The sequence below is a fragment of the Antechinus flavipes genome, chromosome 5, assembly GCF_016432865.1.
Source record: "Antechinus flavipes isolate AdamAnt ecotype Samford, QLD, Australia chromosome 5, AdamAnt_v2, whole genome shotgun sequence".
Lineage (NCBI taxonomy): Eukaryota > Metazoa > Chordata > Mammalia > Dasyuromorphia > Dasyuridae > Antechinus > Antechinus flavipes.
This window is the reverse complement of record NC_067402.1, coordinates 231,595,491-231,620,438: the sequence shown is the minus strand read 5'-3', so window position 1 is coordinate 231,620,438 and position 24,948 is coordinate 231,595,491. Positions and strand designations below refer to the sequence as shown.

Sequence of the window (24,948 nt, the reverse complement as noted above, 5' to 3'; positions counted from 1 at the left end):
GAAGGAGAGAGTCCTCTAAGAAAGCTAACTAGGCTCAAGGAAAGATTGAGGTGATTATTGATCTGAACCGAAACTAAGGCTGCCTCCAGAAAACCTTCCTGAGAAACCTGCTCTCCCAGAGAACCATCATATATTTTAGAAAAAAAAGAACACTACAAAAAATGAAGCAAAGTTCTCAGTTAAGGAAGAGAGTGGGGCAAAATGGAGCCATGGAAGGTTTGATGAGGGATGAAAAAGTTTGGAAGAATCACTGTGGAAAATGGGATGAGATAGATAAGATAGATGTAGTAAAATTGCCAAGAAGTCCAATTAAACTGGTATTACATGTTTGCAGTGGAGAATGGTTGTGATCTTCTCTACTTTTGTTCAGCAGCATATGTGTAGAAGTAAAGGTGGTGAATGAAAAGGGTCATTTGAGGCTGAGGCAAATCTCAACACACACAACAGAATCAATATTATATTCAATAAGTGATTCATAGATTAAAGAGAAGAGGATGATAGTTAAATTAGGTTCAACAGAGAGGTAAAATGGAGAAAGAGAAGAGAGGGATCAGTGCAAAGGCGATAGCCTGTGAAAGAACTGAGGAACTTGGGGATTAAATGTCATGGTGTGAATGAATAATAGGATTTGGTAAGGGAATAGAGAGGGAAAGATGGAAACCCAATGGATTTTGTCCAGATAAGGGTATTTCTGAGTTCTTGAACATAAAGATACATTTATGAGTGAAAGCACAAGATCAATGACTACGTTTTTGTGTGGCTGAGATGATTCATAGGAAATGTCATGAGTAAAAGAACTGCACAGTTAGAGTGTTTGACCTAGTGTAATCTAGTATAAATATGTACATTTAAGTTCCCTAATAAGAAGGCAGGAGTTGTAGAAGAGAGAAAGATTGCAATCTAGGAAAAAACTCATTGAAGAAGGGAAATGTCCTGGAGATGTATAAAGCAGGATTTTGATTGGGTGAAAGTTGTAGATTAAAGGAACTCACAATAGAAGTAACTTAGTGGTAGAAGTACTGGCAGATCAAGGAAGGGGCAATGAGGATCATGGAGTATTCCAACTCCCCTGCCTCAACCAGTGAGTTGAGGAAAATGAGTCAAGTAAAGCCAGTAATGGAAAGTATGACCAAGAAGACTGTGTTATCAAAGTGGAGTTGGATTTCAGTGACCACCAGAAGATGGAAGGAGTGGAAAAGGAAAAGATTTGAGATGAAGGCTAATTTTTTTCTCCCTTTGGAACAGGCATTTTAGAATGCACAGTGGAAGGGGTGATTAGTTTTTGGCTGGGATTTGGAGTGGGAGAATTAAGGGTGATGGGAATAAGGAATTGGGTGTGGGAATGGAGAATGAAGTTGAATGATGATCTAAAGGAATTCAGAATCATTGGTTTATGGAGGATATGATCAGGTGTAAGTTAATCATTAACTTGAATATATGTGATAATCTCAGAGTTAATTGATTGTTAATTAATGTGATCTGTGCCAAGCTCTGAATTCCAAGAAAAATGCCATATTATTGTTAGCTGAATTGTAACCTGGCTTTCTTGACTTTCAGGGGCAAGCATTCCATGGGGTTTACAAAAGAGTTTATTTTCTCTCCAATATCAAATGTATATATGTGCTTTTCTTTCCAAAGGTTATATTTTCATTTTTCTTTCTCTTCTCTCCATATTTTTTCTCTCATTTCTAGCTTCCTCATTCACTTCACAGCAACCTCCTTTCATCCTATTAAACCCATTGTTTTTTTCATTTGTTATTTCCCTTTCATTCTATGCCCTTATTCTATCTCATGATTTCCACTTTTCATTCTTTTTTCCTTTTTATTAATTTCTTTATCCCTTATAATACTCACTGCAGATTCTTTGAGGATACTGTCCAGGGCAGGATATTCTTTTGTCTACATTTCCCTCTGTGGATATTTCAGAATTAGTGATTTCCATATCCAAAATAAATTCAAGAGAAAAACAAATAGGCAAATTCTAGATTTTTTTCTAATTATGTTGAGCATGATTAAGAATAGAAAAAATACCAATAGCATATGATTTGCTGCTCAGTGAAACTTGTTTTTCTATTTATGAATCTCAGTGGAAGGCTAGGAACCTTCCTGTTCCTCCAAAAAAAGAGTGCCCACACGGTCTCTCCACCTTTCTCTTCCCTGCCCCTCTCAGCACAAAATTAAAGTGACACTTAGAACACTTTTCAGGATAATACTTCTTCTAATGACCAAGAGATATTAATGAAATATTATTTATTAAATAATAATAAATGAATTTGATAACATATGAACATGATAAATGAAATATGATATGTATTTTCCATATATAATAAATGAATAATGACCCAGATCAGAAAAATCTCTGGCCTAAAGACATAAAGTCTAACAGAGGTGTTTAAGGTAATTGATAGACTGTTCAGTTCTTTCCAACTCTTTCTTGGTAGTAAAGATATAACAATGTTCTAAGGATTAAGGTTGGGTTATCTGGAAAATGTGGTGGACTAAAGAAGGGAGGACAAAAAAAGACACATTATGAAAGAATTAGAGCCACTATTATTAGATATAGGAAAATTAAAATTCAGGGAGAGGAGCTGACCACAAAATATAACTTAAAACTTAATGCTTATAGGATGATGAGGATAATTGCCCCCATATTATTGTAGGATTTTTGAGGTGGTGAGAAGCTTTCTTAGATAGAACAGAAAGAAAGCACATGGAAGGGCTAAATGGCATGATGCTTATATGCATCAAGGTATAGATGAATGGTATAAGAAGTCCTGTGTGCTACTGAGTCAGTTTACTATCAGATAGTACTTCCTCTATTTTTGTGATTAGCCTACATCCCCTTGGACAAAAGTTTTTTAGGCAAACCTTTAAAAGTGTCAATCGATCTCTACATTTCCTTAACAAAAATAATTTTCTGCCCTGGGAGAGACATGACTAAAACCCAATTTCAAGGACAAAGGTTAATTCCAACCTTCCTTTATTTAGAGTCAGCTAAGTAATTCTGAGTTTCACAGACTGAATTGAGATCTGGAATATTTCCTTCTGGATAATTCCATGAGAAATCCATAGAAGAAAAAAAATCAAGAGAAAGGAGACAAATTGGAAGGAATTAGATCATCATAATTTGAGAATTCATGTTCATTTCTTTTTTTTTAGTGCAAAACAATAAATTTTTATTTGTTCACAATTAGACACAAGCAATTGCCTTGACATTTTTAGAACATTCTAAAAACCTTTTGATACCAATTCTCTTTCACTAAGATTGTACCATTTTCCCTTGCAGTTCATATTTATGGTATTTATTGTCGATTGTTTTTGACATGCTTACAAGTATGAAGCAGGAAATGGATTGAACCTTTTTGACAAAAGATGACATTCTAGATTTGAACTAAAAGCAGTTAAAAGAGAAGTGTTGCCACTTTGCTAAAGGATCCCCTTAAACTGCAAGTTCACTCTATTATTCTGAAATTTCGTGGTTGAGGTTTATAGAACTAGATTCATGGTCCATAGAAAAACAATCTTCTGAAAGTGATTCCTAATTCTTCCTAGTGTAAAATACCTTAAACTCTTGAGTATATCCATACTGGAGTCAACACTATATAGAAAAGTCTTCTGAAAGTGATTCCCAATTTTTCCTAGTGTAAAACACCCAACACTTTTGGGTAAACCCATGCTGGAGTCAACACCATATGATCCTCTTAGAAAGAAACTTCCTCCTTCCTCTCCAAACATGGCACCTAGATTCGGCCTACAGGTTTCAAATTCTCAAAGGTATCCTCTGAAAAGAGATGGAGGTCAGTAGTTAAGTCAGTCTGTTTACTCAAGGATAAGTTTTGTAGCAAAATTACTTATCCATTATCCATTGAGCAATGGGGAAAGAAGGATTAAAAAAAAAAGACACTCTACCTTCATTAAATCATGTTAGGTAGACAGACCATCTCAAAGGTAGAAATATCATGTTAGGAAGATAGAACTCTCCATTCATGGTGGTGCAAGCTTAGCTTTATGGGTAAACCAAAGTTCACTTTTTCTCTTGGGTTAGCACATACAGATTATAAGAGCATATGTGTAGCTAGACAATATATTCTGGAGCCAAATGTTAGATAAGGGCACAACTTAGGAGACAATTCCCTTATATAAACCCATTCCTTATTCAGATAGACAAAGATCCTACTGATAAAAGCTTAGATAGGTGCAATGAATTTGCAAGTGGGACTATTCTGAAAACTCATTACAAAAAGATCACACACACACACTATGTTCATTTCTTAAATATCAAGGAAGCAGGGTCATATATAACATACTATTTTTAGTTGAGAAGTCAAATCTGCCTGGTTCGGGGCAGAATTCAAGCATCTTTCCTCATATAGCTCCAAGGACTAAATCTCCCCCCACCAGGAAACCCTTTCTGACATTCCCACCCCCATGTATGAAGTATGAAGCAAGAGGAAATTTGGGCAATAATAGATCTAATAATTTCAGAACTTTGATGATATTGCTCTGTGGAAATTTCAGACATTCACATTAACTTCTCATTTAATAGCTGAATTTATCTCCCTAATAGCATTTGTGGAGGGCCCAGGACTGTTTTGGCTCTTAATGAACAATTTACAGTTAGATCTGAAATAGTGAAAACAAACCACACGAAGTACTTTCATTATTCAAATTCTCACTAAATATTTCTGTTGGTCTGGAACCAATTACTATATTTTAAATAATTTTAATTTCCAATAGTGTGATTCTCCTTTCATTGGATTCATTATGCTATATATGTCATTAAGTATTAGTAATTAAATCAGCATTAGGGACAATAAGATTATCTCAATTTACTTTCAATTACAATCTTGCCTTTCTACTACTAAGTTTAAAATGAGTCTAAGATCAGTTGGGAAGAGACCCAGAAATTAGATGATAAAGATACAGCCCAATGTTGCCCTTTTGCTTAACTCCCAAGAAATTTCTGCTTCAGGTATCAAAATGACAACTGCAGAAGAGCTACAGCATCTTTCTAGTCTAAGAAATGGTAACAACAGAGTTAAAGCTTCTGACTGAGAGATGAGAATTCCTATATTAAGGATTGAGCACATGTCCCCTGAATTTAGGAGATGCAATGAATCACTAATACCATTCAGAAGAGCCAACACCAAAAGTTTGCCCTTAACCACTACCATGAATTATTCAGGTAATGAAAATTCAATGGCTATGCTTTCTAGAAACATCAAGTTTATTTCCCCAGAGGATAAACCTAAATAGGTCTCTAGTTTAGAAAGTGAAATTCTCTGGAATATGAAAGGTTGACTCTCTAAATAACCCAAAATTCATTTGCCTTTAGAGTATTTTAATTAGGCTTGAGGTCTATATAAATCCCTGAAGTAGAATGTGAGACTCACTGGAAGAGAGAGGAGTTTCTTGATTGCTATGTACTCTGTGCGACCTTAAATATTTTTCTGCATTACTTGTGGGCTTCTCTAAGACTTTTGTTGTTTTGTATATTGATTGTGAGGTGAAATAAAGTGTCTCATACCCAACACTGTTAACTTAAGTGCTTGAATGGAAGTGATGTACTTTTAATAAACATCTGGGGAGACCTAGAGGTTCTCAGAGAAAATTCTGGATGGGAGCAGAATGAAGCAAAGTATTATTATTTTAGAAGGCAGCCCGCCAAGATTGGTTATAGTCCAAAACCAGAGCTTGTAGCTTCTGTATCGCTGTTAATTATTTTGGATTTTATTGTTCTCATCATTAGAGAAATCCTGTTAGAAGTAGTAGTTGATTTCCCCAATTTTTTTTTTCTCATGTAAATACATATAAGAAAAGTGAAATTTAATATCCCTTAACATCCTTGGAATACATTACCCATTTTTTGGCCCCCAGTTTTTGATGTTCATTTCCAGACAGACTTCCATCCTCATTGTCTGATTTTTCTATAAGGTAGTCTATTTTGGTCATTTCTCTTAATAAACTGTAAGACAAACATGGCCTTTATTAGTATCTACTACATGCAAAGATACTGTGATTAGGTACTAGGGGAGGTTAAAAAAAAAAAAAAAAGCCTAATAAGTTATAGTCCCTATTTCTGGCTGGACTCTCTGAATTTCTCTTCCCTCATTAGAATGTAATCTCCTTGGGAATAGATAATGTTTTGTTTTTCTCTATGTGTATTCTTAGTGCTAAGCACATCGGAAGTATTCAATTATATCAAAATTCCCTCCCTGTCACCCCTCAAATTTTTCCTCCTTTGATAAGATGTAGAGAATCAAAAAGGTGAGGAAACATGCTCCACACCCTTCCTCTATCCTGGAAACTTCCCAGTGCCTACTGAAGTCCTGGTCTAGTCACATGTATGACCTTTGCTCAAGACTCACTTTTCCCAGTAACTCCAATACAAATTTGCATTGTATACGCAGAATATAATGCCAGTTTCCATCAATAGTATTTATTCAGCACCTATATATATAGGTCTATAGCCAGACACTATGCTAAGTGCTAGGGATACAAAAAGAGGAAAAGATACTCTTGATCCTCAAATAGCTTAAGTTTGCAGTCAAATTGAGAATTGTGGTTAATTTCCTGAATGAAGGACTATGGGCAATGGGGACCCTGGTCTCTGAATTATCTTTGAAATTTTGTCTTTCCTCTTGATCATGAAATTGCCCCAGAGGCCAAATTCCCAATTAGCACTCTAAACCTAGCCCTACTTACCCCTGCATTGTATATTCTGCTGAATAGATTTTTTTTTGATAAAGTTGTTATTTTTCTCAGTCCATTGTTGGAGTTCATCTCCAACTATTTTCATTTGTAGCATCATCATTTCATTAAGATTCCTCAGCTTGAAAAATAAATCTTCAGTCCTGTAGCAACATTATGTAATATTAATCAGTCTCAAAGGAATAAAGGGCCCAGATGTACTTATTTGAGATTTCTTTCACTAGTTTCTCCCATTGAGGGGTTCTTAATTTAAAAGATTAAATTAAAAATTATTTTAAAAAAATGTTCCTTTGATGACAATACTATCTATTTATTTAGTGCTATACCAATCAAATTTCCAAGAAACTATTTTACTGACCTAGAAAAAAATAACAAAATTCATCTGGAAGAACAAAAGATCGAGAATTTCAAGGGAATTAATGAAAAAAAAAAAGCAAATAAAAATGCCTAGCTGTATCAGATCTAAAATTATATTATAAAAAAGCAGTGGTCATTCAAAACCATTTGGTGGGGCAGCTAGGTGGCACAGTGGATAGAGCACCAGAAGGACCTGAGCTCAAATCTGACCTCAGACACTTAACATTTCCTAGCTGTGTGACTCTGGGCAAGTCACTTAACCCCAATTGCCTCAGTAAAAAAACAAAACAAAAAAAAAAAAACCATTTGGTACTGGCTAAGAAATAAAGCAGTTGATCAATGGAACAGGTTAGGTTCACAGAACAAAATAGTCAATGACTATAGCAATCTAGTGTTTGACAAATCCAAAGACGCCAGCTTTTGGGATAAAAATTCACTATTTGACAGAAACTGCTAGGAAAACTGGAAACTAGTATGGCAGAAACTAGACACTGACCCACACAATACTCCAATATACCAAGATAAAGTTGAAATGGGTTCATGATCTCAACATAAAGAATGATATTATAAACAAATTAGAAGATCATAGAATAGTTTACCTCTCAAAATCTGTGGATGAGTAAGGAATTTGTGACCAAAGAAGAACTATAGATCATTATTTTCACAATTTATATAATTTGGATTATATTAACTTAAAAAGTTTTTGTACAAACAAAACTAATGCAGATAAGTTAGAAGGGAAGCAATGAACTGGGAAAACATTTTTACAGTCAAAGGTTCTGATAAAGGCTTCATGTCCAAAATATACAGAGAATTGATTCTAATTTATAAGAAATCAAGCCATTCTCCAATTGATAAATGGTCAAAAGATATGAACAGACAATTTTCAGATGAAGAAATTGCAACTATTTCTAGCCATATTAAAAGATGTTCCAAGTCATTATTAATCAGAGAAATGTGAATTAAGACAACTCTGCAATACTACTACACATCTCTCAGATTGGCTAAGATGACAGGAAAAGATAATGATGAATGTTGGAGGGGATGTGGGAAAACTGAGACACTGATACATTGTTGGTGGATTATGAATGCATCCAACCATTCTGGAGATCAATTTGGAACTATGCTCAAAAAGTTATCAAACTTTGATCCAGCAGTATTTCTACTGGGCTTATATTCCAAAGAGATCTTCAGGAGGGAAAGGGACCTAAATGTGCAAAAATGTTTGTGGCAGCCCTTTTTGTAGTGGCATGGAACTAGAAACTGAATGGTTGCCATCAATTGGAGAATGGCTTAATAAATTATGGTATATAAATGTTATGGAATATTATTGTTCTGTAAGGAATGACCAGCAGGATGAATACAGAGAGGACTGGCGAGACTTACATGAACTGATGCTGAGTGAAATGAGTGGAAGCAGGAGATCATTATACATGGCAACAACAAGACTATATGATGATCTATTCTGATGGACACGGCTCTATTCAACAAGGAGACGATGAAAACCAATTCCAATTGTTCAGTTGTAAGGGTCGGAGGAGGAGTCACATACAATGCAAACAGGAAGTACACAGGCTGTTGCCTGAGACCTTCAGAAGTGGTTTTCTGTGAACAAGCAAGGACCATCTCATGGACAGGAGTTCTGGTCACATTGAGATCCGCATTGTTAATGGGAGTCATCTCCTTCTCTGATTGGATGTGCATGTGACTTCATAGACCCTATTTAAGCTATGGGGACTAGGAAGTAGCTCTCTTTGACCAGGAGTTCATCAGGAGTTCACTAAGAGTCAGCAGAAGGTCAATAGGGACAGGATGTGAACACGTGAATAAAAATCTTGAGCTTGCACATGGCTGTTCTCGAGTGCATTTAAACCATCATTCTATGAAATGGTGGCCAGAGATCTCTGAAGACCTCAGACAGAGGTAAGCTTGGTAAAATTGATTTAAGCACTGCAAAAGACAGTGACCAGAGATTTCTCTAAGGGCCTGGAAATTAGGAGAGTAGGCATTAACAAGGGTATTCACAAGAGCAGTGAATGCCATTGTGGGCATTCATATTCAGTGATGAAGAAAGCCATCTACACCCAAAGAGAGGACCATGGGAACTGAGTGTGGACCACAACATAGCATTCTCACTCTGTTGTTTGTTTGCATTTTGTTTTCTTTCTCAGTTTTTTTTTTCTTTCTTGATCTGATTTTTCTTGTACAGCAAGATAACTGTATAAATATATATACATATATTGGATTTAACATATATTTTAACATATATAACATATATTGGATTGCTTGCCATCTATGGGAGGAGGTGGGAAGAAGAAAGGGATAATTTGAAACAAAAGGTTTTGCAAGGGTCAATGCTAAAAAATTATCCATGCATATTTTTTAAAAATAAAAAGCTTTAATTAAAAAAAAGTAATTCTGATTTAATAGAGGGAAAAAATGTCCCTTTGGACCCATCTTACAATTTGGTGAAACCTAGGGACTCCTCAGAATGATTTTTTTACATGCATAAAATAAAATGTATATTGGATTACAAAAAAAATCAATTATATTGAAATACAATTTTATGTAATTATTTTTTAAAAGTTCATGGATATTTACTTAATTACTACTAACTTAGCTATTGTAACACTTTCCCCTTACCTCTTTGGCTAGGACAGATTTTAAAGACCTTAGGAGTCAAATATTTTGAATGACAGAAAAACATCCTGGATTTTTGAGCTTTTATTGATCTACCAAGTCAAGAAATCATCATCAAACTTCAAAGGAGGTCTGCAAAATTTTGAGAATAGCCCAGAAAAGTTGGAGTTGAGGGAGAGAAGTGGAGAAAAGGAAGTCAATAGACAATGTGGCATCCTTGTACTCTACAGAAGCCAGGAGCAAGAGAAAGAATACTGAAGCAGCTCATTAGCTACAATTGGGAGCAATAACAAGGCCATACAACAGTGCAGGTATGAGGTGATAAGTTCCTGCACCAAAGTAGTGACAGAGTCATAAAGGACAAAGGGATATATTTGAGAGATGTTGTAAAGGTGAAATCATTATATCTTGGTAACAGGTTGGAGATAGGGCGAGAGAGTGTGAGGAATTCAGGCTGACTCCTAGGTTGAAAGCTTGAAGGACTGAGAGGGTTATGTTGCCTGATAAAATAAGGAAATTGGGGTGGGAGTTTGGAAGTTAGGATCTGAGGGGAAGATAATGAGTTTAATTTTGCATCTGTTGACTTTAAAATGTCTTCTGGATAGCTACTTTAAGATTTCTGAAAGGCAGTTGAAGATGTGAAACTAGAGTTAAGGGGAAAAGCTTTGGCAAGACAGATAGATATGTCAGCATAGAGATGAAAATTAAGTCCAAGGGAGCTGATAAGATCATCAAGTCAAGTAATATAAAGGGAGGAAAAAAAGAGGGATCACGAAAGAACTTTGTGATATGCCAAAGGATAGATGGAATGATCTGGATGAGGATGTAGTAGAGGAGACTGAGCAGTGGCCAGATAGATCAGAGGAAAATCAGAAGAATGGTGTCCCGGACACTTAAAAGTTAGGAAGGAGAAAGTGATCAACAATATCAAAAACTACATAGACCCTGAGAAGAATGGATTAGGTGGCTAAGAGAGCACTGGTAACTCTGTGTGTGTGTGTGTGTGTGTGTGTGTGTGTGTGTGTATTCATCTATTTGTTTACTTAGGTCAGTCTTTGTATTTTCAATTCTTTTTTCCCTCAATACTTTTTCTCAAAATATACATAGTTCCAACATTCATTTTAGTAAAATTTTGTATTCCAAATTTTCCCCTTCCTTTCTTACCTCCCCTCTTCCCAAGCGATCTTATAGAGGTGAAATATGTGTTTAAACATATTTCCATATTTGTCATGTTATGAAAGAAAAATCAGAACCCCCCCTCACCCCAGAAAAAACAAACAAAAAACATGAGAAAGAAAAAGCAAGCAAGCAAACAAAAAAGATGAAAATATGATGCTTCAATCCATATTTCCTTCCCAAGGCTATTGGAATTGTCTTGAATCACCACATTTCTGTAAAGAGCCAGGTCCATCATATTGATTATCACATAATCTTGCTATTACTGTGTACAGTGTTCTCCTGGTTCTGTTCCATTTAATTTAGATCAATTCATGCAAGTTTTTTCAGCTTGCTCATCATTTCTTATGGAACAATAATATTCCATTACATTATATACCATAACTTATTCAGCCATTCCCTAACTGATGGGTATCCACAAATATTTTTGTACATAACAGCTTTGGAAAGTAATTTTGGTGGAATGATAAAGTTGGAAATTGAACTGTAATGGGATTAAGAAAAAAGAATAGTGGAAACACTTATTATAGATGGCTTTTTCAAGGACTTTAGCTACAAAGGGCTGAAGATATACAGGATAATAGTAGAGATAGAACGATCAAGTGAGTATTTTTTGAGGATTGGGGAAATGGATATTTTTGTAGATGGAAGAGAATAATAAAATAGAAAGAAACTCATTGTCTCAGGGAGTAGTAATTTTATCATACTTCAGTCTTTCTCTGCCAACCCTACCTAGTTACTCAGGACTTCATCATAAAGGACTAAGTAAAATATAATTATTTAGATGAACTCAAAAAAGCAAAGGCATGCTGGTGTTTTTCTTCTCTAATATATAATAATAATAATGGTTCTCTCTGGGAGAAAGCAGGTTTCTGAAGTGGGGGAAGGAGGGGTTCTGGAGGCAGTCTTAGTATCAGTTAAAAGTAAATAATCACCCAAAATCAGCCAGATGGTAAAAATATAAACGTTTATTTTCTCCTTCCAAAACAGCCCAGTTAGTTGAGGCCTATCTCTCTGCTTGGTTCCAAGAGCTCTTGCAGATTGTCCTTTGCTTCTGCCTCTGCTTTCTTCAGCCTCAAGCCAGCCAAGTGGAAAATGGAATGAATCTCTCTTGCCTCGGAGAGAGGGCTTGTGGGCTTCCTCCCAGAGTGCTCCTCTCCAACCCCAGTCAATGTTCCGAAGTAACTCTCTCTAACCGGAAGTAACAAACTAATCCAAAGCTAAGAGCCTCTTTATATGATCTCCCAAAGGTTGACTCCTCCTTCAGGAGGCAGGGATTAAGGGAGGTGTGAATTCACAAAGTTACAAAGTTTACTTTGTGATTCTCCCATACTTGTGAACTCCAATGAGTACTTAAACACTTCTTGCTTATATGAGCTTTCTAAAGGTGTGAACACAAGCATTGTATCAATTAGTTCTACTTGGTACCTTGTTTCAGGTTCTGGCCCAAAACATCGCCTTGTAAGATCAGATCAATGATACTGAACTATGCTAAAGTAGATAATTATTGTCTCTATCAACTCTAATGACTTAACAATTTGTAAAGCTTCCAACAAAGGTAACAATCAAGATCTCAGATAATGCAATTATAGACATAAACATGATAAGAAATAAACAAGGAAATTACATTATGATTGAAAACACCATAGATAATGAAGCAATATTAATACTTAATGCACCAAATAAATAGCATCTAAATGCTTAAAGGAAAAACTAATCAATGTATAGAAGAAAGAGATAGCAAGAATTTTAGAAAAGTTATGATGTAATATAGCTTCTAAGGAAGACAACAATAATTTTAAGGTTCCTTAACCTTATGGGGTTTCAGTTTTAACAATCTGTTAGTGATTCTAAATCTTCTGGCTTTGGAATCTGATCCAGAGGCCCTCTGATCTAAGAATACTATTGTTCTGTCAATGATTGTAAAACTCTTCTGGCCTCAGTATATAGTTCTTTCCTTAGACTTTGGGAAAATATATTAGTTGATTCTGAGACTATTATTCTAATAATCTGTCAATGATTTCAAGGCCTCTGGCTTCAAAATAATCCTACAAACAGACAAAGTCTGTTGGTCAGTGATAACTAAATTCTTGAGACTACTCCTTGATTCTACCCCTAGGCCATAAAATTAGCATATCTATATGCTAATATCAATACTTGGAAAACTAGATAAATATGTCTCTTTGCTTTTATTTCTTTGCTAAATTATCTTGGAATTTAGACAGCTTCAACTGGCATTACAATTACAATAAAACTTTGCCCCTTGACTTGGAAATGGATTCAAGCCTGCAAATTCTTTTTTTTTTTTTTTTTTTTTTTTTTTAATAACTTTTTATTGATAGAACCCATGCCAGGGAAATTTTTTACAACATTATCCCTTGCATTCACTTCTGTTCCAATTTTTCTCCTCCCTCCCTCCACCCCCTCCCCCAGATGGCAAGCAGTCCTATACATGTTAAATAGGTTACAGTATATCCTAGATACAATATATGTGTGCAGAACTGGACAGTTCTCTTGTTGCACAGGGAGAATTGGATTCAGAAGGTATAAATAACCTGGGAAGAAAAACAAAAATGCAAGCAGTTTATATTCATTTCCCAGTGTTTTTTTCTTTGGGTGTAGCTGCTTCTGCCCATCCTTGATCAATTGAAACTGAGTTAGATCTTTGTCGAAGAAATCCACTTCCATCAGAATACATCCTCATACAGCATCGTTATTGAGGTATATAATGATCTCCTGGTTCTGCTCATTTCACTCAGCATCAGTTCATTTAAGTCTCGCCAGTCCTCTCTGTATTCATCCTGCTGGTCACTTCTTACAGAACAATAATATTCCTTAACATTCATATACCACAATTTACCCAACCATTCTCCAATTGATGGGCATCCATTCATTTTCCAGTTTCTAGCCACTACAAACAGGGCTGCCACAAACATTTTGCAAGCCTGCAAATTCTTTTGAGAATCCTTGTGACCCCAACTTTTGGGGTCTCTTCCCAACTTCAACATTTGGTGGCCAGTGCTGTGGAGAATCTGGCCTCTTCTGGCTTGATTCCCTCCTTGTTAGGTAAGCCTCCCTTCTCCCCCCCCCCCCTCCCCCCCCTCCCCCCCCCCCATTTTTTTTCTCTTCCTTAATCCTATAGCTGGGATACTCCAAGCCACTGGAAGAAGGCTTGTCTGGTCATTGTGACCTTCACAGTCAACAAGTTTTTCTTAATTGGGGACACTTAGACTTGGAAATGCTTGTATTTTCAGCAAAGTTCCTAAGAAACCTTTGCTACCTTTTCACTTCCTCTGGGACGCCAGAGGAGAGAGACAAAGTGCTATAGTATGGCTTTTGGCAAAATATTTTGGCTTTTGGCAAAGATGAAACAGTCTTCTTTCATGTCATTTTTGTCTGTGTCTGCATCTCTGCTTAGAATGTCTGTGTCATGTTTGTTCTGTGAACTAGATTTTATTACCTGGAAAGATTTAAAATGCTACCAAGCAAGAAAAAACTTCCATGCTATAGTTAGAATGCTGGGAAGATTTCTTTAAAAACTCCATTTTTTTTCCTGTGGACTTCAGCTTTGGCCAAGCTGAGGGTTACACAAACAAGTTAGCTAATTAAATTAAAATTTCATATTAGCAGATTCTCAAAGTTTTGAGAGCAATGATTAAGAAGTTTAGCAATTAGTCATTTTGAGATTGCAAGAAAAATTTCTGAAACATTGGGGATAATTTCAGGAATTTATCTGATTCTGAAAGAAAAGAAAAAGAAACAACAAACGAGATAAATAGCAAATTTTTGCTAATCCTTCCTTGATGCTTATCTTGTCCAGAGTTCCCTTCTGCTTCTTTGGGAAAGCATCCTAGAAGGTATTAAGGGACCTATCTTTCCACTCCATTCCTCAGAGTGGATCTGAGTATATCTCATTTGTGAGGATTGCTAATAAGATCTATATAGCCAAGCCCTTCTATTTGCTAACTGTTCTTATCTCAGAACTGTAAGGAAATTCGAATTCTGCCTCCCCTGTAGAAATAGGGGAAGCAGAAAAACCATGAGGATCCCACACAATCTTGCCCAAATACTTCCCCAACTCAGTTTTGGGGATGGGGTGGAGGTAAGGCCCAATGGTTAGCATTCCCTAAGCCCTGGCACCTGAAACGACTATCAAAGGGAGATCCTGGCACCAGTCACCCCAGATTTCAGCAGGTTCTGTCCAGGAATTGCTTGAGAAGAATTCGGATACCTCTGGCACCATCCAGTATGACAACATGAGGTGAGAAAGCCAGTCAATGTCTGCATTTAGTAAGACCACCATTCTCTCTTTCAGTTGTGGATATGTGTTATTTATGTAATCTATGGTAAATTATTTTATCTCTGCCCAGTTTTCTGATTTATAAAGAGAATTAATAGTTGTTACTGTGAAGATCACACGATTGCAACAGTACTTAGCATAAAACATCCCATATGAATGTTAATTGCTTTATTGGATATAATTGATTCATATTTGATAACTTTATGGGGTTTTTTTTGGATGTGACTAACAGATAAATGATTTCCATTTCCACACACATAGAAATTTGGAAATTTGGAAATTTGTTTGAGATATGATAGCAAAAGCTGTTTTTAAAGAAGTTCTAATTAAAGACCATGAAAGGGATATGTAAATTGTAATCGATTTGCACTGATAGTGTTAGCTATGAGCTTGGGAACTTTAGGAAAACAGAAAAGCATTTGGCTACTACTTTAAATACTCTGGCTACCCAAACAGCCTGCTTTTGAGTTATCTAGAGTCAGACTTTTGAGGGCTCTTGTCAGTAAAAACTGGCATCTTAACCCTTTTTTCCTGGCTCATAAAAGAGAAATGATTTGTGTAAATTGGAAAATAACCAAATTGTTATGGACCAGAACTCTGAAACAAGGATTCTTACAAGGTGTTAAGTCAGTGGAATTGATAAAGACAATGGTTATCTAGTTTAGCATGGTGCTTAATAGTTCTCTAGTTCAATACATGCACTTAATACTTAATATAGTTCCACAAGATTCACACCTATGATAATGAAGTATATAACAGCCAGCAAGGACTAGATGAGATTCATTTCCATCTTTAGTTAGGCTTCTGGTGGCTCTCCTGGGGGACTGAGAGGCTCAGAGATAGAGCCAGAGAAGACAAGTGCACTGGAGGTAGGAGCTCAAGCCCCTAAAGCCAAGGAGAAAGAGATTCATTTCCATTTTCATCAGCCTCAAGGTGACTAGCCTGGCCTCTTCCATTTTCTCCACTGAAACCAAGTCCCCTCTGAAGGCCATGAGAAAGCTATCTGAACACCAGGCGAAGGATACAATAAGCATTTGGACTTTAACACCTGGATGTTCTTGTGGTGATTATTGAAACGAAGGCTGCTCCAAAGACAACATCTGGATATTCTCGTGGTGATTACTCTATTAAAACGAAGGCTTCCCCAAAGACCTCCAGAAAATCAAACGAGAACACTACATTTTGTCACAAGAACATTACACCAAATGGCAATTCAGTTTGTCTAGATCATTTAATCAGAATCTAGGGAATCTCATTAACTAAAGTTAAGGCAATTTAAAAATCTGTTCTATTTCAATTTTAAGAATTGTCTTGTTTTCTCCCTAAAAAAAGGGAAACTCATTTAAAGAAATAGAAATTACAGCAAAGACTTTTTGGCTATTACTTAGGAAAATTCTAAAATTGTTAACTAAGTTATTTGGAGTTATTGTCATCATGTTAAACCTAAAAATTTGTAATTACTGTGTGTGGAACAAGAAGGATAAGGTGAAAGCCTTATTAATTCACCTCCAAGAATGAGGTGTGCAACACTTTTTTTTCTCTCTCCACAGAGTGGGGAGAAGTATCAAACAGCACAGCCCAAGAAAACACTAAGAATAGAAGGTGTGGGCAATAGCAAGCCCAGCCCCTTCTCTGGGGTCTCTGTCAACGCTCCCTTAAAACTTGCCAGTTTTCTTTAAACCATCAGGATAAGCAAGGTCATCAGCTCTGAGAAATGAGCTTGTTTACTAAGTTTACTATAAGCCTGTATAATGATTGATCATTTGCAGCAGGATAATTTTAAATATATAAAACTTATTTTTAAAAATGTCCAAGTTCTGGTAAACTTAAAATAATATATCTAGCCTTAAGTTGCTATTGGTAGAAATTGCTATTAGAGATAAAATCTCTTGGGACTGTAATCGATAATCATCTGAGTTTTGAATTTGCCTGATCACTAAGTCAGTAACCTGCCATTCCAGAGAAATGCCATAAGTTACTCAGAGGATTGCCTTCCCAGACATCTTATCTGGGCAAGGGTTGGGAGGACAACCTTGGCCTCTGCTTAAGGTGGGATCCTTCTGTCTCAGTTTCCCAGTTCCATTTCTTTGTTTCCTACCTGATTATTCTGAGTCTGGCTAGGAGGTGGAATTATTTCTGCATGATAGGCTGCTAGACAGATTTAAAGTTGCTTTATTTTGTTATGTATGTGCTCTCAGGCTAAGGTCTCAAGGACCTGTTTTGATGCTATTATAATCATGTTCCTTCTTTATAGCAAATTTCTATAAGCAGAGTGAATGATCAATAGAAGCCATGAGCCCAATACAAGTATCCCAGGGGACATAATGATTTTCTACCTTAGATCCCCAGGGGACACAATGGTTTTCTACCTTAAATCTTAAAGATGCTTTCCTTTGCATACCCTTGCATAAAGATCTACAATTTCTTTTTGCCATTGAAGGGGCAAATCCAGGGAAACATAACCCTCACCAATTAACATGGGGACTCATGTCCATAACATGGAGGTAGCTCAGGTTTCATTGTCTAAAGGCCCAACATTGTCTCTCAGTTTGATTAACCATTCCCTGTGTTGTATTTTCCTGGGCATGGCTGGATTTTATACCTAACTTTAGTTATTGCCAAGGCCCTCTATAATTATTTAAGGCTCTGATACAATTCCCCTTGAATGGGGTCCCTGATCAAGCCAAGGTTCTTAAGATCCTGAAAGTTAAACTAATCTCTTGCCCTGCCCTTAACCCTGCCTAAAGCCTTTTACACTCTACATTGATGGAAGGCGGAACCAAGTCCTAGGGGTCTCAACACGACTACAATCTCTGGAATCCTATTCCAGACCCCTTGTTTACTTCTCAAAGAAACTGTGTGTCTTTGGGGGGACTCTCCTGCCTTAGAGTTAGCTGCCACAATTCTTCTAATTGAGGAAGCCTCCAAGTTCACCCTAGGCCAACCACTGGAGGTCCTGACTTCCCATGGGGTTGAGAGCATTTTGGAAGCCAAAGGTTATCAGTGGCTTGCTAGTGGAAGGCTTACCAGGTTCTCCTGTTAGACACACTGACTTGAGTTTCCACGTGTGCCACACTCTTAACCCTGCCACTCTACTCCCTGACAACACTCAGTCAGGCAACATTATTCATAATTGTGAGGAAGCTTTAGAGTCTGTCTGCTCCAGTCGACCTGACTTGAGGAACATTCCTCTTGACAACCTAGATGGTGAATTACTTACAGATGGGTCCAATTTTCTTGAAAATAGGGATAAGGAAGGCAAGTTATTCTATGGTGACCCTCAATATCTCCTAGAGGCTAAGCCAGCCCCTACCCCAGACTTCTGCCCAGAAAGCTGAATTCATTGCCTTTACGAGGACTTTGGAACTGGGGAAAGGAATGAGAGTGAACCTCTATATACAGAATCCAATATACTTTTCATATTTTGCACACTCGTGGGGCTATATGGAAAAAAGGATACTACTCTTTTTCCCTCTTGATGATTGCAAACACCCTCAAGCCAGCTTCTAAGCACAGAAGCAAGTCAGTGGAAACTTTTTGGCCTACACCAAGTTATTCACTTGGGAAAAAAACTGCTTTCTAATCCCTTGTGAAACTTTTCTTCACTGTTCACAAGCTGAGAGAAACAAACAGAGCTGTCAGGCCCAGTTTGTGCTTAAGTAAATTCTGAAAGGGTTATTAAATACCCCCTCTCTCCTGAAGACTATCTGGAGAAAGGGTACATATTTGGGGAGGACTGGCTGACAGATTTTATAAATATGCCTCCCCTCTCAGGGGGCTTCAAACTGCTTTTGTTTGTGTTGTTGTTGTTGACATCTTTACCAATTGGGTAAAATCCTTCCCTTGCAAGACTGAGAAGGTTTAGGAGGTATAAAAGTGTTTGCTAAAAGAAATCATACCTCACTTTCTGCTTCCCTCCTTTCCCTGCCCCATAATGGCCTAGCCTTCATTTCTCAAATAACTCAAAAGATTACTTATCATCTCCACCCTGCCTGGCAGCTTCAGTCTTCTGGGAAGATAGAGAATCGAATCCTCAACTAAGTCCTTACTAAACTATACCTGGAGACTTCAGAGAATTGGTTGAAGAATCTCCCATTAGGAAGAACCGTATAAGATCATTCTGACTATGGCAAATTCAGTCAAACTCAAAGGTTTCCCCCCAGCTGGACTCATATGTTTCTAGAATTAAAAGTGGTACTCCTGTTATTACTTCTCCTCCAAACATTCCTAAATATTACATTCCTGATATTCCTGTGAACCCATAAAAGACCTGAAACTACTTTTCTGCAGGATTCCTGGAAACACTCGAACCATACTGGATAGTCACTCTAGCTTTCTTTCTTGTTATTTTCTATTTTTTCCAGGTGTACCTTTAATAACACTCTAAGGATGAGAGCAGCCTTGCTCCTAATATTTTCTCTCCAGCTTTCTTGATGTCACTCTGTTGGACACCATCAATGTTCCCATTGGGACATAAGAATAACTCCTTAGTCTTTAGTCAGACTAGGGAACTCTGTGGGCAGTGGCGCCATTCAGTAGGTCCTCAGCATCCTCAGAGCAGCCCATATATATGATCTGATGCATTATTTGCATAGGCCCCATTCCCAAATGTCACCATTCCCACCCTGGATGGCACCTCATTTGTAATAGTTACCCCGCCCCAGGGGAATAACTTTATCCCCTGTTTTCTTGCCAAAAAGGATCTCTTACTTACATATCAACACTTATATCACAGGTACATTAACTGTCACTGTAACTCATAATGGCTTTACCTCAGCAACCTGTACTAGCTATGCAAGTAGATCAAGAGCTCACTGTACCTATGATTGCGGGTCATCCCTAGAAACAATTTTAGGATATCCATTCCAAAATTATTATGGCAAATTCACTCACTTCTAGACTACATTCCTTGAAGACCATACCTCACTTTCTGTTTCCCTCCTTCCCTCACCCCATAATGGCCTAGCCTTCATTTCTCAAATAATTCAAAAGATTACTTATCATCTCCACCCTGCCTGGCAGCTTCAGTCTTCTGGCAAGGTAGAGAATCGTATCCTCAAGTAAGTCCTTACTAAACTATACCTGGAGACTTCAGAGAATTGGTTGAAGAATCTCCCATTAGGAAGAACCATATAAGGAAGACCATATAACCTCCTGATTTGTTTACTCCAGACTCCAAGCTACAAACTTCCAACTATTTGTTCACCCTGAATACCATCAGCTAACTGATTCTGACACTCAGCACCCCTTTGAATCCTGCTGTCACCATCTTCAAGTCACATGCTTCCCCTCCTCAGTCTAGACCCCACTAGACAGGGACAGCTCTACACCCCTTATTAGCATGAAACAGCTCCAGAAGATGAGATCTTCATTCCTTTGGCCCAGATGAATTTGGGGGTCAAACTGCTTGAGAGGGGAAAAATAATAGGGTATAGCTTCTAGGGGAGACAGCAATAATTTTAAGGTCCCCTGACTTTAGAGGGCTTCTGTTCTAATAATGGGTCAGTGATTCTAAATCTTCTGGCTTTGAAATCTGATTCTGAGGTCCTCTGATCTAAGAATGCTATTGTTCTGTCAACAATTGTAAAAGTCTTCTGGCCTCGGGATATATTAGTGATATCCTGAGACTATTATTCTAACAATCTATCTGTCAATGATTTCAAGTATACTAGCCTCAGAATAGTCCTACAAACAGTACTGTCTCTTGGTCAATGATAACCAGTTCTTGAGACCACTCCATGGTTCTGTCCCTAGACCATAAAATTAGCATATCAATAACATGGAGAACTAGATAAATGTGTCTCCTTGCTTCTGTTTCTTTGCTAAATTCTCTTGGAATTTAGACTGAGTCAACTGGTGTTACAATTACAATAACCTTTGTCCTTTGACTTGGAAATCGGTTCAAGTCTGCAAATACTGAAAGGGGAGTGAAACAGTGTTCCCTTTAAAATTATCATTCTTAAACTGTGTCTCAGGCTCTCCTGGGAAAGCTTATCTTCCCAGATTAAGTTAAGTGTCATTATTCAATTAGAAATCTTGGTCAAAAAGCACCCCTTTGATCTTTTGGGGATTCCAGACCCTTTTAAATTCCAATTGGAGATCTGGGCCAGATACTGATAAGCATTTAGGTCTGAGGACTTTCGCTTTCTTTTCAACCTGAAATCTGAGTCTCAAGATTCTTTTTTAAAGGGCAATTTCTAAACTCATTCTTTGCAGAAGGTCCAAAGCAGGAACCTGCCCACCGAGAAGGCATTCTCTTTTCAGTGCCAGCCTCTATTTCCCTAATAGGACTTTGCCACTAAAGAAGTAAGTCTCTTAGCAAAACTGGCTTCCTATCTAACAATAAACTTCCATTTTTGCCACCTAAAACTCTTCAGGTTCATGAATTCTTTCACGTTGAACTTCTGCACTGACCAAAAGGGGATTTTTAACAACTCTCTGCACTGCTATTAACCTCGTCAGTATTTTGTGACATTAGTCTGTGACCCCAACCTTTTGGTGTCCCTTCCCAACCTCTAGAATTAGATAAGCCAGATTTCTGGTGATTACTGAAAGGGAATGGAAAGGAACGTACTTACTTTTCTCTTGACTCTGCTATTGATTCTCTGGACTTTTCCACCTCCTTTTTAGCTTCCTTCTCACCCAGGAGATACCTCCACTCCTTCAGCTGGACTCTTTCTCCAATTGCTGAGTTCTGGCTAAAAATTTCCATTTGAGGAAGTGCTTAGACTAGCAACAGCTCTAAATTTTGCTCTTAATTCTCCTCACTTTTCCACCTCTTCTGTTTCTTTCTTAAGGGAGATACTTCTCCACTGTTGGTCCTGTTCCAGTGATGGGCTGGTAAATATTTATTGACTGTCTGGGGAAAAAATGTGCACATGATATAATTTTAAATATCCTCTGCATTATTAACATTTCCCATAATTTTCTTATGTCTAGGCAAACCAACAAAACAATAAATCAAATCCTAAAAGTAGTGTTTGCCAATTTCTGAGTTATAAAAAAATATTACAACTGAAAATTACAAATTGGCTTTCTTGAATCAACATATCCTGCCTTCTTCCCTCCTCTTTTCAGCTACCTTTAATGTATTGTCTTCTTCCATTTGAATATAAATTCCTTGAGGGTTAATGTATTGTCTTCTCCCATTTGAATGTAATCTCTTTGAAGATAGGGACTAGTTTTTTTGTTTTTTTGCTATTTATATTTGCAAGTGTTTAGCACAGTGTCTAGCAGATATTAACGTTATCTATCAGTTGCACATAATACAAAAATTGAGCATGTACTAATGATGAAGTTAGAGTAACAATTCCTAGTTTGAAATAAATATTTAACAAATTCACAATGGCTGTTCTCGTTGGCAAAAAGTAGATTTAGGGGAATAAATTACAGACAAAATGAAGGGATACAAAAGACACCAGAAATGGTAAATATGAAATATAAAGGGGAACTCAGAATTAACCAGGAGAAAAGAAATACTCCATGAGGTGAGACTAAGCTGTTGACTAAAGATCCATAATGGAGTTTATCAGACTAACCAGAATTAGATAGAGTAAGGAACGCTTACTTCCTTTTTTTCCTGGTTCTGAGCAGACCAGGGGTGGGGCTGATCTCTGTGGCTAGAGAAGTTATAGAAACGACTCTGCTATAGGCTAACTGTTCTGCCTTGATTACAAAGCAGGAAACTGGCAGAGAAATTAAAGCCTTTAAAACAGAGGGTACTCTAAAAAATTCCAGAACCTAACAAGATCTGGCTGTAACCACTCAAACCCGGAAGTGACTCAGGCAGACCCATAACACAGCCCTGCAGCCACCTCCTGCAGTTCGGGGCTTTTGCGGGGGCAGTTACAAATCTGCACAGGAGGGCACAGCATGGGCAGCCTCTAATCTGCACAGTGGGTGCTCAGCCTGGGGCAATAGAACTTCCCCCGCAGGACTGTGTTTCCCAGGGCAGAAACACTTCCAGTCCCTGCAGGGCCATTCACTGCTCAGTTGCTAATACCCACAGCCCCAGGGCTTGGGGTAGTGAAACTCTCACTGCTCAGCGTCTAGCCCCAGGGCAGTGGTTATCACACACAGTGGGGTTTCTTTGCAGGGCACTTTCCCAGCTCAGCTCTGCAGGCTGAAACTCTTTCCCAGAGCACTCCAGTACTTCGTTGCTTGCAGCCAGCTGGCAGGACAGCTACCCGTTCATACACCTATCACTGCTCTGCAGAGGAAGCTGGTAACCTCCTGGCCCTGAAGGCAGACCCTACAGGCTTTAACAAAATGAGTAAAAAAAATCAAAAGGATGATTGATACTTTCTATACAGAAAGAGAGCAGCTTTTCAACCCTGAAGAGATTAATAGCAGACAGTCTCCAGACAATTGTTGGTCCCCAATACAAAAGGCTCTCCTAGAAGAGACTATTAAAAACCGTAAAAGAGAACTAGAAGAAAAATGGGGAAAGGAAAGAGAAACTATGCAAGAGAGCAACAACTTCCTGAAATGTGAATTGGAAAAGGTAAAAAACTTCCAAGAAATGCAGGACACAGAATTTGTGAATTGGAAAAAGAAAATAACTTATTAAAAAAAAATATTAGTGAAATGGAAAAAAACTCCATAGAGCAAAACAACTCATTTAAAAACTCAATTGAACATATACAAGAAGAAGTAAAAAAAGCCAATGAAGAAAATAACTCACTAAAAATCAGAACTGAACAAATAGAAATGACTGATTGATTGAGACGTCAAGAATCAGTCAAGCAAAACCAAAAAAAATAAAAGATTGGAAAAAATGTCAAATACTTACTTGGAAAAATAGCAGACTTGGAAAATAGATCTAGGAGAGATAACCTGAGGATCATTGGACTACCCAAAAATTATGATGAAAAAAAGAACCTAGATACTATTTTACAGGAAATCATCAAAGAGAACTGTCCAGAAGTAATAGAACCGGAAGGTAAAATAGGCATTGAAAGAATTCATCAAACACCTTCTGAAAAAGACCCTAAAATAAAGACTCCAAGGAATATTGTGGCCAAATTTCAGAATTTTAAGACTAAAGAAAAAATATTACAAGCAGCCAGGAAAAAACAATTCAAATACCAAGGTGCCACAATAAGGGTCACTCTAGATCTGGCTGCCTCAACATTAAAGGATCGAAGGGCCTAGAATCTAATATTCTGAAAGGCAAAAGAACTTGGAATGCAGCCAAGAATAAACTACCCAGCTAAGCTGAGCATTTTTTTTCCATGGAAGATGATGGACATTTAATGAAACAGAGGAATTCCATTTGTTTCTAAGGAAAAAACCAGACTTAAACAAAAAAATTGATCTCCAACCACAGGACTCAAGAGAAGTAGAAAAAGGTAAAAGGGACTCTTGAGAACTGTATTTCTGTTGTGGATATACACAAAAACCACATGTATAATTTGATTTTACTGATATAACATAAAAAAGGGAAGTAGAAATGGAAAGGGGATAGTGTCAAAAAAAGGGAAAATGGGAGATAAAAAGAGGGAAACTACACGCAATGATGAGGCAAAGGAAACCTCTCATATCTGAGGGAACTTAGAGAGGGGGAAGAACATTGTGTGAATCCTACTCTCATCAGAGTTGGCTCAAAGAGGAAATAATTAACATATTTGTTTTACAGAGAAATCTTCTCTCACCTCATTAAAAAGTGGGAGAGGAAAAGGGAAAAGGAAAAAGAGTAATAAGGGAAGTGTACAAGAAAGGGGAAGGGATTCAAAGGGAGAAGGGAGGGATACTAACAGGGAGAG

The 24,948-nt window shown here is 37.4% G+C and overlaps 1 long non-coding RNA gene across 1 annotated transcript in view; it reads right to left on the bottom strand.

Annotated features, from left to right (window-relative positions):
• Window positions 1–5,865: 5,865 nt before the first annotated feature.
• The window catches only part of LOC127537856 (uncharacterized), a 41,744-nt gene continuing 22,661 nt past the window's right edge, over window positions 5,866–24,948 (bottom strand). Inside the window, exons 2-4 of the long non-coding RNA XR_007947620.1 lie at window positions 21,763–22,043; window positions 6,706–6,854; window positions 5,866–5,965 (exon numbers count right to left, since the gene is read on the bottom strand). This is a non-coding gene — a long non-coding RNA (uncharacterized LOC127537856). The remainder of the gene's footprint in view (window positions 5,966–6,705; window positions 6,855–21,762; window positions 22,044–24,948) is intronic.